Here is a 14,403-nt window from a genome sequence, read left to right as displayed (position 1 = left end):
TATTAATATTGTCCATCTATGAGAAAGTGTTTTTCTGTTTATAATCTATTCATTATTTAAGATCACTGGCTATAAATCTATCTCTGAATGTGCCATAGCGACGAAACCACTATGTCCTGCTGGGTTACGATGTAAGGATTTCAGGTATGTGTGTTAGTGGCTGTGACGAAGCTAGGACAGTCTTTGCCCATCTTCCGAAAACATCTTAAACCCTTCCTCTTGAAACAGTATCTTAAATAATCCCCCCGGGAACCAGTGTGTTATAATGACCAGGGCCTTCATAGTGTTAAAGGAACATTTTTGGGGGGATATGTACCTTTCAAAATACATAAATCATCCCCGTATGCATCATATGAGGATGATTTCTATAGTGTGAATGTTACATATCTTGAAAATTTGATTTGCTGACAAGCTAAACATTTTTGGGACTATGTCAATGGAGTAATACTTTTAAATGTTCCTTTTAAGATCATCATTAGAACCAATTTATGATGTGTCTTTAGTAGCCAATCTGTTTCCCAGTGCCTTCGTTAGTAACATTGTTCTTAAAAGCCTTTGCAATCACTTGTGATGTGTGTGTGTTGCATGAATGCATATGTGTTGACCACAAGTACAAAGTTGGCAATGTCTTTGAAATTGATACAAAAAGTGAAATTAATACAGAGATGTATAAATACCTAGAAAACGAACATAGAAAATGAAAAACCTGTGTCACATAAATATGAATGAAATAAGCCTATAGCAATTACATTGGTCTTAATTCATATAAAAAATATGTGAGTGTCCAGATTACAACCCATGTGGTGAGCCCTACAAAAACTTTATAATAATTAAGGGATTTTTTTGTAGGGCTCACCACAAGGGTTGGAATCTGGACACTCACATATTTTTTAGATGAATTAAGACCAATGTAATTGCTATAGGCTTATTTCATTCATATTGAAATACATTTCATGTCTTAACAATTGAGTTCTATTTTGCTACTTGTATGCTACTTGTGGGAATTTGTCTCAATATATTTCATGATGGTGTCACGTCCTGACCAGTAAAGGGGTCTTTTGTCATTGTAGTATGGTCAGGGCGTGGCAGGGGGTGTTGTTTTTGTATGTTTTGGGTTTGGTTTATTTAGAGGGGATTTGTTCTAGTTTTCATTTTCTATGTTCGTTTTGTAGGTGTGGCCGAGTATGGTTTCCAATCAGAGGCAGGTGTCTTTTGTTGTCTCTGATTGGAAACCATACTTAGGCAGCTCTTTTTTCCTTGGGGTTTGTGGGTGGTTGTTTTCTGTATAGCCTGTGTGCCTTATGGAACAGTTTGGTCATTTGTTTATTTTGTTTGAGTGTTCTCTCTAAATAAAGAAGGAAGATGAGCACTATACCCGCTGCGCCTTGGTCTGTCCCTTACGACGCTTGTGACAGATGGGTTGTGTAACCTGTTCACAATGATGTGCCAAATTTGTGATTTAGTACATTTTTATTGGGTTTGCATTTAGAATAAACCGCCTCAATATTTGCATATGCTCCAACGACACACTTAGCGACTGTTCTCTCTGAGTGGTGCTGTGGGAAACGCATCTTAGTCCTACACCTTTGACTGTTGTAGGATAGATTAATCTTTAAAACACTCATAAGTCTAAAGTTCCATCGCTATGGGAAACCGGGCCCTGGCTGATTCACAACAGCCATCTGACGCCACACCGCTGTGTTATAGTGGAAATACATGGTCCATTGCATCCATATCTCCAGATTATGTTTAAATCTGTTTGTTTTTTTTGGACTGAGGAGCATCGTTCACCCTAAAAATCCCTGGTTTAACCCCCCTCTCCCCAGGTGGAGAGATGTGACACAGGTCACTGGAGCCTACGGTGACTGAGATAGGTATCACCAAGGAAACAGTCCTCAGGGAGAGGACTGTTTGACCTGGCTCTCTAGTGTAGCTCTCTGGGGGGGTTAAAAGACTGTTGGAAACACAACCCACTGAGGGAGCCGGCTCCATGGTGTGGAAAGTGTCACTGTGTTGCAGTGTTAAAAGCCTTATAAGATGCTTTTTCCCCCCGTAAATTACCCTTTTCTGTTCAATTTGCTTCCTTCAATTTGTCTCGGCGAGAGACTGACAAGGTGGAAATTGCTCAACTACGGCAATCCCGATGCAAGATCTGAAAAAAACACATTTCAGGATTTAGACTGGTGTAAATGCCAGCATTTAAGTATATCAACACTATGTAAGAACAAAATGTGTTAAGCAACCAAGCCTTTTTGAGACTGCATGGTGCTGCTGACCTGCCCCGTTCTTACATAGTGAACAAAAATATAAACGCAACATGCAACAATTTCAACAATTTTACTGAGTTACAGTTCATATAAGGAAATGAGTCAATTTAAATTAATTCATTAGGCCCTAATCTATGGATTTCACATGCCTGGGCATGGGTGGCCCACCCCACCCCACCCCACCCTACCCACTGGGGAGCCAGGCCCAGCCGATCACAATGAGTCTATCCACACAAAAGGGCTTTATTACAGACAAAAATACTCCTCAGTTTCATCAGCTGTCCGAGTGGCTGATCTCAGACGATCCCGCAGGTGAAGAAGGTAGATGGGGAGGTCCTGGGCTGTCGTGGTTACACGTGGTCTACGGTTGAGACGCCGGTTGGACTTACTGACAAATTATCTAAAGCGGCTTATGGTGGAGAAATTAACATTAAATTATCTGGCAACAGCTCTGAAGGACATTCCTGCAGTGTGGATGCCAATTGCACGCTCCCTCAAAACTTGCGACATCTGTGGCATTGTGTTGTGTGACAAAACTGCACATTTTTCACTGGCCTTTTATTGTCCCCAGCACAAGGTGCACCTGTGTAATGATCATACTTCTTGATATGCCACAACTGTCAGGTGGATGGATTATCTTGACAAATGAGAAATGCTCACTAACAGGGACGTAAACAAATTTGTGCACAAAATTTGAGAGAAATAAGCTTTTTGTGAGTATAGAACATTTCTGGGATTTTTTATTTCAGCTCATGAAACATTGGACCAACACTTTACATGCGTTTATATTTTTGTTCAGTATAATATTCGGTTTTGATTGAAGATCTGATAACATTCAAAAATAGAGAAAATCCGAAAGGGGCAAATACTTTTTCACAGCAATTGAATTCCATTTTAAGTCCTTAGCAATTCTACGAAGTAGAGGGTTGGATAAAATATTCTGTGTCCATGCTTCTGATAAGACAAAACAGATGAAAAGGAGCTTCATTTCAAATGAAGGGTCCATTAGTCTCACTTGGAATTCTCATCTCGTTACATTTCCAGTGACTAAAATGAGAGAAATTTGTAATAATTATATTTTCCAGAGCATCTCATCTCGTTATCATCATAGTTTTAGTATGGAAAAATAGGTAGTTGACAAGTATTTTCCGTCATAGTTATTGTTGACAAAATGAACACTGATATGATGAATAGTATTTTTTACATTACTATGAGGAATTTTCAGTCTGACGTGCAACTTATTTTTTATTTACATTTCTTATTTTACCATTATTTAATTTAAACAGGCAAGTCAGTTAAGAACAAATTCCCTTTTTTCAATGATGACCTAGGAACAGTGAGTTAACTGCCTTGTTCAGGGGTAGAACAACAGATTTTTACCTTGTCAACTCGGGGATTCGATTGTGCAACCTTTCGGTTACTAGTCCAACGCTCTAACCACTAGACTACCTGCCACTCCTATGAAGGCTTCATACACACTACATAAATGCGTCGCACATTATCTATAACCCTATGAAGGCCTAGACCGGCCAAACCCGGACAACGCTGGGCCAATTGTGCACCACCCTATGGGACTCCCAATCACAGCCGGTTGTAATACAGCCCGGGTTTCTATAGTGACGCCTCTAGCACTGTTATGCAGTGGCTTAGACCCCTGCGCCACTCGGGAACCCTCCTGTGTCTGTGGGAATCAAGGCTACCACTCAATGCAAGCCATTTTGATCTATGGTATCCGATTTATAACCCGGAACCGAAACCAGAAACAATGCATTTTTAGCAAAGATTGGCCTAAGTTTGCATCTTTACAGAAAACGTGCTGTGACTGGAGCTCTGGATTTGCTTTGCTGCATTTTTTAAACAAAAATAGCAGAAGATGTGTTTTGGAAATAGCAACTTGGATTAAATATGATGATGTTTGCTTTTCCGTCCTTTGCAGTTTACTACTGAATATGGTGCAAATGTATGCTCAGATATGTTACCTTCATGTGAAGAAGAAGCACAATGATTTTCGGTGCCTGAACAGGTAAAATTATTTGGCCGCTGGACATTGATCTTGAGTCAGATTTAGCCCATTTTCGATCAGACATAGGATGATGAATATTATATATCATGTAAGAATATCTATTGAAATTATGCATATTTTGTTAATAAGGATACATAAATGATCATGTAATGACTACAGATTTGATACATTTCTGAAAATATGTGGATTCGTTCATGCCCAAAAAATAAAGGTTTGGATTTGTCAGCATGTTGACACATACCCTTTCCGGAGTTAGAATATTCTACAAATATGTAAGCGGGTGCACGTGCATCAGGAGCGTTTCTTGAACATATCTCACCCCGATATCTCCCAGGAAACTTATGGAAGCAGGGAGATTTCTGAGAATGCCAAGAGTGTCCAAAGCTGTCATCAAGGCAAAGAAGAATCTAAAATCTAAAATATGTTTTGATTTTGTTATGAATGACCGAAGGTGTCTCACTTCAAACTAAGTATTACAGGACACTACATACAGTGTCAATAAAAAGGTTAGAAACATTCTGCTGATTTATGAAGGTTCTCTCTCTTGATCCACAGGTTCCTGGGTTGTGAGAGGTGTTTACATGGGTTGATGGACCTGCAAAGCTTGCGTGTGTGTGTGTGTGTGTGTGTGTGTGTGGGACTGTGTGTGTCTCTGTTTGTGTGTGTGTGTGTGTGTGTCAGAGCCAAGATGATTTGGAGTTGTCCTACAGTACCTGAGACTACCACACCAGGTATTCCTCTTCTGTTCCCATTCTGGAGACCAGGGCTTGATTACTACCTGTTACAATGGTGGCAACATGTTGTGGCTGATCTTTCAGCGGGGGGAGTGGGTGAATGTGTCAAAGAACTGACTCGGCCCAGCACCATGTGGTATGGCTCACTTTTGTTGTGTGTGTGTTTGTGTACTGAGAAACATGTATCTTGATTCCAGAAGAAAATGTCCTTGTGTTGGGGGCTTTCATCCAGGTAAGTGTTTCTTGGTGTAACGTCGTCCCCAGGGTACTGGGCACACAGCACACATAAGCCTGTGATACTAACCACTCAAAGTTGGCCTCAGTGGGTGTGACCCTGGAATTATATGGGAGTGACCTTATTGAGTAAAGTATTTGTCATCAGGCTATGTGCTTTACTAGCAAAAACATTCCACTCGGTAGTCACTAGTTAACACATAAGTCATAATTATGGCTGAAACCTGCCAATTTCCACAATGTAAATGTAACCTTAAACCTAACTTTCACCCCACTGATAACCTTATGCCTAACCCCAACCTTAAATTAAGATAAAAAATATTTTTGTTTTCAGGAAATTTTACAATATGGCCAATTTTGACTTTGTGTCTGTGCTATCTAGTGGAAACCGTTCCCCCTGGCCTCAAGGGAGAAAAATTACAACAGGTCCTACCTTTCAGCTAGCTAATTAGCAAAGGACTTAGCTAGCTAGCTAATGGCTCCACCGAGAAGAAGAAAGACTACCCCCTTAAAATATGTGGTCGATGTGCGTTGCGCTTGTGGAGAAAAGTTACAAACACAATCTCTTTATTGCCAAGACATCAGAACGATATGACAAGACACATGGGGGCAGGTATTGTGGGAGATGATTGGTTGGTAGATTAAGCCAATGAGTAATGATTCTCCCGGCTGTCTGTATTGGCTTACGGAGGCCAAGTTTGATGCATTGGTCCACCAGACCTTTCGCACATTTGGGCGGAAGTGTTCGGGAACGAGATTTCTCCTTGCAATTTGGGATCCTTGGGACCGCATTCGGGATCCTTGGGACATCCTTACCCCGTTGAAGTTGAAGACATTTAAAATGGTTAAGGCTTTGAGCTCGTCATTGCTTTGCAGCTTAATGACGTCGTGTTGTAGGCCATCCGGCACATCCACTGGTTTGACGTTAAACAGGGATGCAAATATGTTCAACTCCAGTTGTTTACTTTTCACATCCTTAAACCACTCACAAAATACGTTTGCGAGCTTTCCACACTCACTGGCATATTCCGACGTAATCTCAGGCTCTTGTCCTTGCAGAGTAGGAAAATGCACTGTGTTACCCCTTTCACATTTGACAGCAGATCGCAGGCCCTTGGAGCTTGACGTTCAAGTCAGACAGATACTTGATTATGTCCACCATGAAGGCCAAATCACACATCCACTTGTCATCACTCAGTTCCGCGACAGGTTTCCCCTCATCTCCATGAATTGTTTTACTTTATCCTTCAGAAAACCCGTGCGAGAGCATGTTTCCACGGCTCAACCATTGCACCTCACAGTGGTAAACGAGATCCCCATACTCCGATTCAAGATCACTCAATAGCTCCTTAAACTGGTGGTTGTTCAGCCCTTTGCTTTTGATAAAATTGATGGTCGACACTACAGTTGCCATTACATTGTTCGGCTTCAGGCACTGTGCACACAGACTTCCTTGATGTATGATGCAGTTGCATACAATTAAATCACTTGGGTCAAGACTGAGACAACTCATTTATTTTTTCACTAATGCAGTTAACCCCTTTTTCGAGCCAATCATGGCTGGCGCTCCATCTCCATCTGCACTCCATCTCTCAAATTTGCTCATAGCCGAGACAAGTCTCTCAAACAAGTCCTCACCTCTGGTGGTGTCATGCATGACTTCCAAAGACAGCAATTCCTCCCTTAAGTCAAACTCAGTGGTAATCCCACCCACAAAAATGGCAAATAGATTTTCTTAAATGTTATGTTTGTGGAAAAACAACATCTAGAGATTTTTTTATATATATATAAAAAAAATGTATTCATGAATTGGCTCAGGGGCCTGATCAAACGGTCTTGTAGGCCGTATACGGCCCCGGAGGCTGGACATCCCCCACCCTTGCTTTAGAGCATGTGCCATCCTTGAGCACATGTCACCCTTTATAAAGCACATGTTTATATCATATTCGACATAGTGGGGTTATGTCATATTTGACATTGGTGATTATGTCACATAGTTATGCCACATTTATTACAGTTTTACATCACTATGGGTGATTGGTGCCACATCAAATTAAAACTGAGGAAAATGAAAAGACAATCAAAATGCATCATGTAATATATGCAATACAATATTGATTATGATTTGTCATTAATTTCCTCTTTTAATCTGTCTTTTTCTCATTGCTTTGCACCATTTTCAATTTTCCAGGCGTGAACCTCCTGGCAGTGTATTTGTGTACAGGTTGGGGATTCTCTATGTGTCAGCGTCAGGCGATTGTCTCCAATGGCAGGTTATTATCTGCCATTAACATCAGCTTATAGCGAGGTTTGTCCAGGGTCCAAGCAAGTCATTCAAAGTTAAGTTAATTTAAACTACCCATTTTAATTTAGAATCAAGTCACCGCCAGACACACGGTGGCTTCCCTGGTCTGACCTGAATGGCGGTGTTAAGGTCTGCCTGAAAAGATGAAATAGGAAGTGCACAGACAGCCACAGCATATTGGCGCCCCTCTAAAAGCCTTTGCGTTGCGCCTGGCACCAGCACTGAGGACCCCATGTTCTACAACAGCACTGCACTGTGCAGCCATGGAGATGATACAAGCAGTTTAGAGAAGGCCTGAAAGGCTAAACTAGTCCCCTGGCATTCTCGCTGCCCACTTGTGTTCCAGACAGTTGCATCCGTTTAATGCTTTTAACGGCTACATTCTCTCTCCGTCCATTGATTTTGTGGTTCGTATTGCTAACTGTCTTCTGCTTACGGTTGGTGGTAAAATCGAGAGGCTGTGGTGTTCTGCCATTTTAAACAATAAGAGCAGAGTAGTGCTACACTGGTTTCCCCTCAAGACTTACTGGATGAGTGGATACCCATTGGGCACACACTGGTTGAATCAACGTTGTTTCAACATTATTTGCCAATGTATTGTGATGTGGAATCAACATGGAAAATACATTGGATTTGAAAAAAAGCCATCAACCAGTACTGTTTTCATCTAATTTCAACCAGCGTTTTAAAGATTGAAATTAGGCTAAAATGGCTACTTAAGTACATTGACTTAACCTGACTAGCAGGTTGTTACATCAATATAATCTCTAGATAATCATCAGTACTATGTATACGTTGAAATTGCATTGAAAATTCGGTCCCGCTTTAAATGACGTTCAGCTTATAAAGGCTTCATAAATCCTTCATAATGCCTTCATAAATCAAATCAAATTTTATTGGTCACATACACGTGTTTAGCAGATGTTTATTACGTGTGTAGCTTAATGCTTGTGCACTACATAATGTGTTACAAAGCATCTATAAACATATGTCATGATTTCTAAAGGGGTAATACCCTCTACAGGATCGGTGGGCCCCCCCCTGCGGGACGGTTGAGCTAACGTAGGCTAATGTGATTAGCATGAGGTTGTAAGTAACAAGAACATTTCCCAGGACATAAACATATCTGATATGGGCAGAATGCTTACATTCTTGTTAATCTAACTGCACTGTCCAATTTACAGTAGCTATTACAGTGAAATAATAACCTATAGTGATGTAAAACTTTAAACACGTTAATTATGCACACTTTGTAATTTCTATTAACCACTGTTCTATTTTCAATTTAATTGTGGTACAATTCATTCTCCGTAGCTATTGTTGCCAAATGGGTGAAAGTTAAGTCGTATGCTGATAATAATTGGTTGCGATGCAGAACCCATGATGTGGAGTCCCTATTTTAGTGCTGTAATGGTATGTAGTGTTACATATTCCACCGTTGTATTATCTTTATATTTCAACCCAGTTAAACATTCCTTAAAGGGATTGATAATGCAATATTGATTAGCTTACATGAGACCTCATTCAGCATTCTGCATTACTTTTTGTTTATCTCCCCCCACCACCAACAATATTAAGTAAACGCACAAATATGAACACATAAACATGGGCAAATACTTTTACGAAGTCACTCTCTTGTCACAAACTGTAGGTCAAAGTTGGAATTGACCGACAACATGTTTTTTTCCCCTTTGAAATGCCCAAAGTATAATTTGCGGGATTTACGTGAAGCAAATATCTGATTTTAAAGAGCGACTGCCTTTAAAAACAACGAATCCCTATGTGGCATCGATATGTGTCAGAGACAGTTATTCTACTGTCAAAACTGACTACAAAGTTTAAATAGGATCATTTTTGTCATGAAGTCTCGTCTAAAATAGAGTTTTGAATATCTGTGTGTCACAACGGGTAAATTAAGGTTGGGTTTTGATTTGACGATGTTTATTTGCCCACTAAAATGGAGTGAACAGCTGCGGTAATTGCTCTCTATCCAATGGCATACATCAGGGGTTCCCAAACTTTTTTGGCCCACGACCCCATTTTGATATCTGAAAATACTTGCGACCCCAGCCAAGAAAAAAAAATTCTGTAATTAACAGCTAATGTTTACTTATTTATTTGGGGCTATGTCAGTCAATTGTAAAACATTCTAACTGTATTTCTGATTGTCTTCTCAACTCAACTTCTTCTCAACAACTTCTCAACCATCACATACTTTTAATGTGGGGCAGTCAATTTCAAATGAGTCTGACATAATGTCTCTTATCTCACCACCACTAATGAGATGGGTGTGACTTGATGCACGTCGGGTCAGAGTTTCTCAAAGTCAGGGGGCGTGGTCGACAGTGCGCACCTCATCCAACCTGGATCGATATTTGGTCTTAAAGCAGACGAGAGCACTGAATCCAGCTTCACACAGACATGAGCTGGCGAAGGGTAACCTACCATGAGTTTTAGGGGGCTTTCAAGACAACTGGGAACTCTGAAAAATATGAGGTCAAATCATGACGTCAGTGATCTTTAGGTCGGAGGCCTGAGTTCCCGAGTTAGAGTTCCAAGTTGGATGACCATTCCCCCAAAAATTCCCAGTCAGAACTTGTTTGTTTCCGAGTTTCCAGTTCTCTTGAACGCACTGAAGTCGGAAGCTGGAGATTTCCCAGTTCCCAGTTGTTCTGAACACGCTCAGAGAGAGTCAGGAACCAAAACACCTCCGTAGTGACCTGTGAATGCTTTGTCTGCGACATTCAGTCACATGATAGCTCGATCAGCTGTTCGATTTCACTTAGCGGCATGTCAACTGAGCCAGGATCACAGTTGGAAGGTCCGACCCAAAGTGCTCTTCCAAGCGTTGGAGGTGAGCGGTCATCACTCGTGTTGGACACTTACTGATGTTGTGATCTCCGCATAGTTTTGCGAATGTGTGTGAATAAGTGTGTGCCCAGTGGATGTGGTTTGATGTAATTTACAATCAAAGTTACCTGTTGCAGTATACAGTGCATTCGGAAAGTATTCAGACCCCTTGGCTTTTTCCACATGTTGTTACGTTACAGCCTTATTCTAAAATGGATTCAGTCCATTTTAGAATAATGGGACCACGCAGCCGTCACACCGCTCAGGAAGGAGACGCGTTCTGTCTCCTAGAGATGAACGTACTTTGGTGCGAAAAGTGCAAATCAATCCCAGAACAACAGCAGAGGACCTTGTGAAGATGCTGGAGGAAACAGGTGCTAAAGTATCTATATCCACAGAAAAACGAGTCCTATTTTGACATAACCTGAAAGGCCGCTCAGCAAGGAAGAAGCCACTGCTCCAAAACCGCCATGAAAAAGCCAGACTACGGTTTGCAAGTGTACATGGGGACAAAGATCGTACTTTTTGGAGAAATGTCCTCTGGTCTGATGAAACAAAAATAGAACTGTTTGGCCATAATGACCATCGTTATGTTTGGAGGAAAAAGGGGGAGGCTTGCAAGCCGAAGAACACCATCCCAACCGTGAAGCACGGGGGTGGCAGCATCATGTTGTGGGTGTGCTTTACTGCAGGAGGGACTGGTGCACTTCACAAAATAGATGGAATCACGAGGCAGGAAAATTATGTGGATATATTGAAGCAACATCTCAAGACATCAGTCAGGAAGTTAAAGCTTGGTCGCAAATGGGTCTTCCAAATGGACAATGACCCCAAGCATACTTCCAAAGTTGTGGCAAAATGGCTTAAGGACAACAAAGTCAAGGTAATGGAGTGGCCATTACAACGCCCTGACATCAATCCCATAGAAAATTTGTGGGCAGAACGGAAAAAGCGTGTGCGAGCAAGGAGGCATACAAACCTGACTCAGTTACACCAGCTCTGTTAGGAGGAATGGGCCAAAATTCACCAACTTATTGTGGGAAGGCTACCCGAAACGCTTGACCCAAGTTAAACAATTTAAAGGCAATGCTGCCAAATACTAATTGAGTGTATGTAAACTTCTGACCCACTGATGAATGAAATAAAAGCTGAAATAAATAATTCTCTCTACTATTATTCTGGCATTTCACATTTTAAAATAAAGTGATGATCCTAACTGACCTAAGACAGGGAATTATTACTAGGATTAAATGTCAGGAATTGTGAAAAACTGAGTTTAAATGTATTTGGCTAAGGTGTATGTAAACTTCTGACTTCACCTGTAAATATTCAGACCCTTTGCTATGAGACTTGAAATTAAGCTCAGGTGCATTCTCTTTCCATTGATCTTCCTTGAGATGTTTCTGCAACTTGATTGGAATCCACCTGTGGTAAATTCAATTGATTGGACATGATTTGGAAAGGCACAAACCTGCCTATATCAGTTCCCACAGTTGACAATGCGTCAGAGCATAAACCAAGCCATCATGTTGAAGGAAATGTCCGTAGAGCTCAAAGACAGGACTGTGTCGAGGCACAGAACTGGGGAAGGGTACCAACAACTTTCTGCAGCTTTGAAGGTCCCCACGAACACAGTGGCCTCCATCATTCTTAAATGGAAGAATTTTAAAAGCACCAAGACTCCTAGAGCTGGCCGCTCGGCCAAACTGAGTAATCGGGAGAGAAGGGCCTTGGTAAGGGAGGTGACCATGAAACTGATGGTCATTCTGACAGAGCTCCAGAGTTCCTCTTTGGAGATGGGAGAACTTACCAGAAGGACAACCATCTCTGCAGCACTTCACCAATCAGGTTTTTATGGAAGCGTGGCCAGATGGAAGCCACTCCTCAGTAAAAGACACATGACACCCCGCTTGGAGTTGGCCAAAAGGCACCTAAAGGACCCTCAGACCATGAGAAAGAACATTCTCTGGTCTGACGAAACCAAGACTGGGGCAACGGGACAAGACCCGAAGCACACAGCCAAGACAACGCAGGAGTATCTTTGGGACAAGTCTCTGAATGTTCTGGAGTGGCCCAGCCAGAGCCCGGACTTGAACCCGATCGAACATCTCTGGAGAGACCTGAAAATTGCTGTGCAGCGACGCTCCCCATCCAACCTGACAGAGCTTGAGAGGATCTGCAGAGAAGAATGGGAGAAACTCTCCAAATACAGATGTGCCAAGCTTGTAGTGTCATACCCAAGAAGATTCAAGGCTGTAAGGTGCTTTAAGAAAGTACTGAGTAAAGGGTCTGAATACTTATCTAAATGTGATATTTCTGATTTTATTTGTAATAAATTTGTAATAAAAATCAAAAAAACTTTTTGGTTTGTCATTATGGGGTGTTGTGTGTAGATTGATGAGGGGGGGAAAACGATGTAATCCATTTTAGAATAAGACTAACGTACATTTTTTGGGGAAAATGTCAAGGGGTCTGAATACTTTCCAAATGCACTGTATCTCCAAGTTCTGTGCTCAGCTCTTTTGCCGCCAATTGCTCTCAGTGTATCATACAATGCGTCCATATGGCAGAGAGAAACACACATTCATAACCAGAGGCCTGCGTGCTTTCCCGTGATAGATAGAGCCACATCTGTGTAAAAGCCCACCATTCGTCAATGTAGCCAGGAAGCGCAGTAAACATCCCATATGTTTCATGCTTGGGAATTGTGAGACAGAACAATATGTCCTTGTAAATAGCATCCCCTGACATGCATAGCTAACAAAAGTCAATGCATGGGCATCTCGGCCTTCACAGCTAACGTCCATTTGGAGAGCATAAGCTGGGGAGTTTGAGTCGTTCAGTCAGTTTCCTCTTGATTGCTAGCAATACCATAAATTCTTTGTTTAACTGTGTTATCTGACACAGTTATTGATGTGAGTTTCTGTGCCTTTGCCTCCCCACATATTGTTTTCACCATATCAATTGCGGCCGATAATATCAAAGTCTCTGCAATAGTGAGTAATTTCATAGCGTAGAGGACCTAGTCATTCACCATGGGAATGATTCATTAGTGTGTGGTTTCATAGTGGTCCTAGTCATTCACCATGGGAATGATTCATTAGTGTGTGGTTTCATAGTGTAGAGGACCTAGTCATTCACCATGGGAATGATTCATTAGTGTGTGGTTTCATAGCGTAGAGGACCTAGTCATTCACCATGGGAATGATTCATTAGTGTGTGGTTTCATAGTGTAGAGGTCCTAGTCATTCACCATGGGAATGATTCATTAGTGTGTGGTTTCATAGTGTAGAGGACCTAGTCATTCACCATGGGAATGATTCATTAGTGTGTGGTTTCATAGCGTAGAGGTCCTAGTCATTCACCATGGGAATGATTCATTAGTGTGTGGTTTCATAGTGTAGAGGTCCTAGTCATTCACCATGGGAATGATTCATTAGTGTGTGGTTTCATAGCGTAGAGGACCTAGTCATTCACCATGGGAATGATTCATTAGTGTGTGGTTTCATAGTGTAGAGGTCCTAGTCATTCACCATGGGAATGATTCATTAGTGTGTGGTTTCATAGTGTAGAGGACCTAGTCATTCACCATGGGAATGATTCATTAGTGTGTGGTTTCATAGTGTAGAGGACCTAGTCATTCACCATGGGAATGATTCATTAGTGTGTGGTTTCATAGCGTAGAGGACCTAGTCATTCACCATGGGAATGATTCAGGTGCTGCCTTTTCCCATGATCTAAGGGCACTCTCTGGTTGAATTTGATCTTTTAGATTTGTGTTTTTTATTTATTTATTTATTTATAAAAAATAGTAATGTTTACCCTTTTTTTGTGGAATCCAATTGGTAGTTAGTCTTGTCCCATTGCTGCGACTCCCATACGGAGAGAGGAGAGGCGAAAGTTGAGAGCTGTGCATCCTCCGAAACACAACCCAGCCGAGTCGCACTGCTTCTTGACACAATGCCCGCTTAACCCGGAAGCCAGCCTCAC

This window comes from Salmo salar, chromosome 04, assembly GCF_965601325.2.
Source record: "Salmo salar chromosome 04, fSalSal1, whole genome shotgun sequence".
NCBI lineage: Eukaryota > Metazoa > Chordata > Actinopteri > Salmoniformes > Salmonidae > Salmo > Salmo salar.
Note: the sequence above shows the minus strand (reverse complement) of the source record.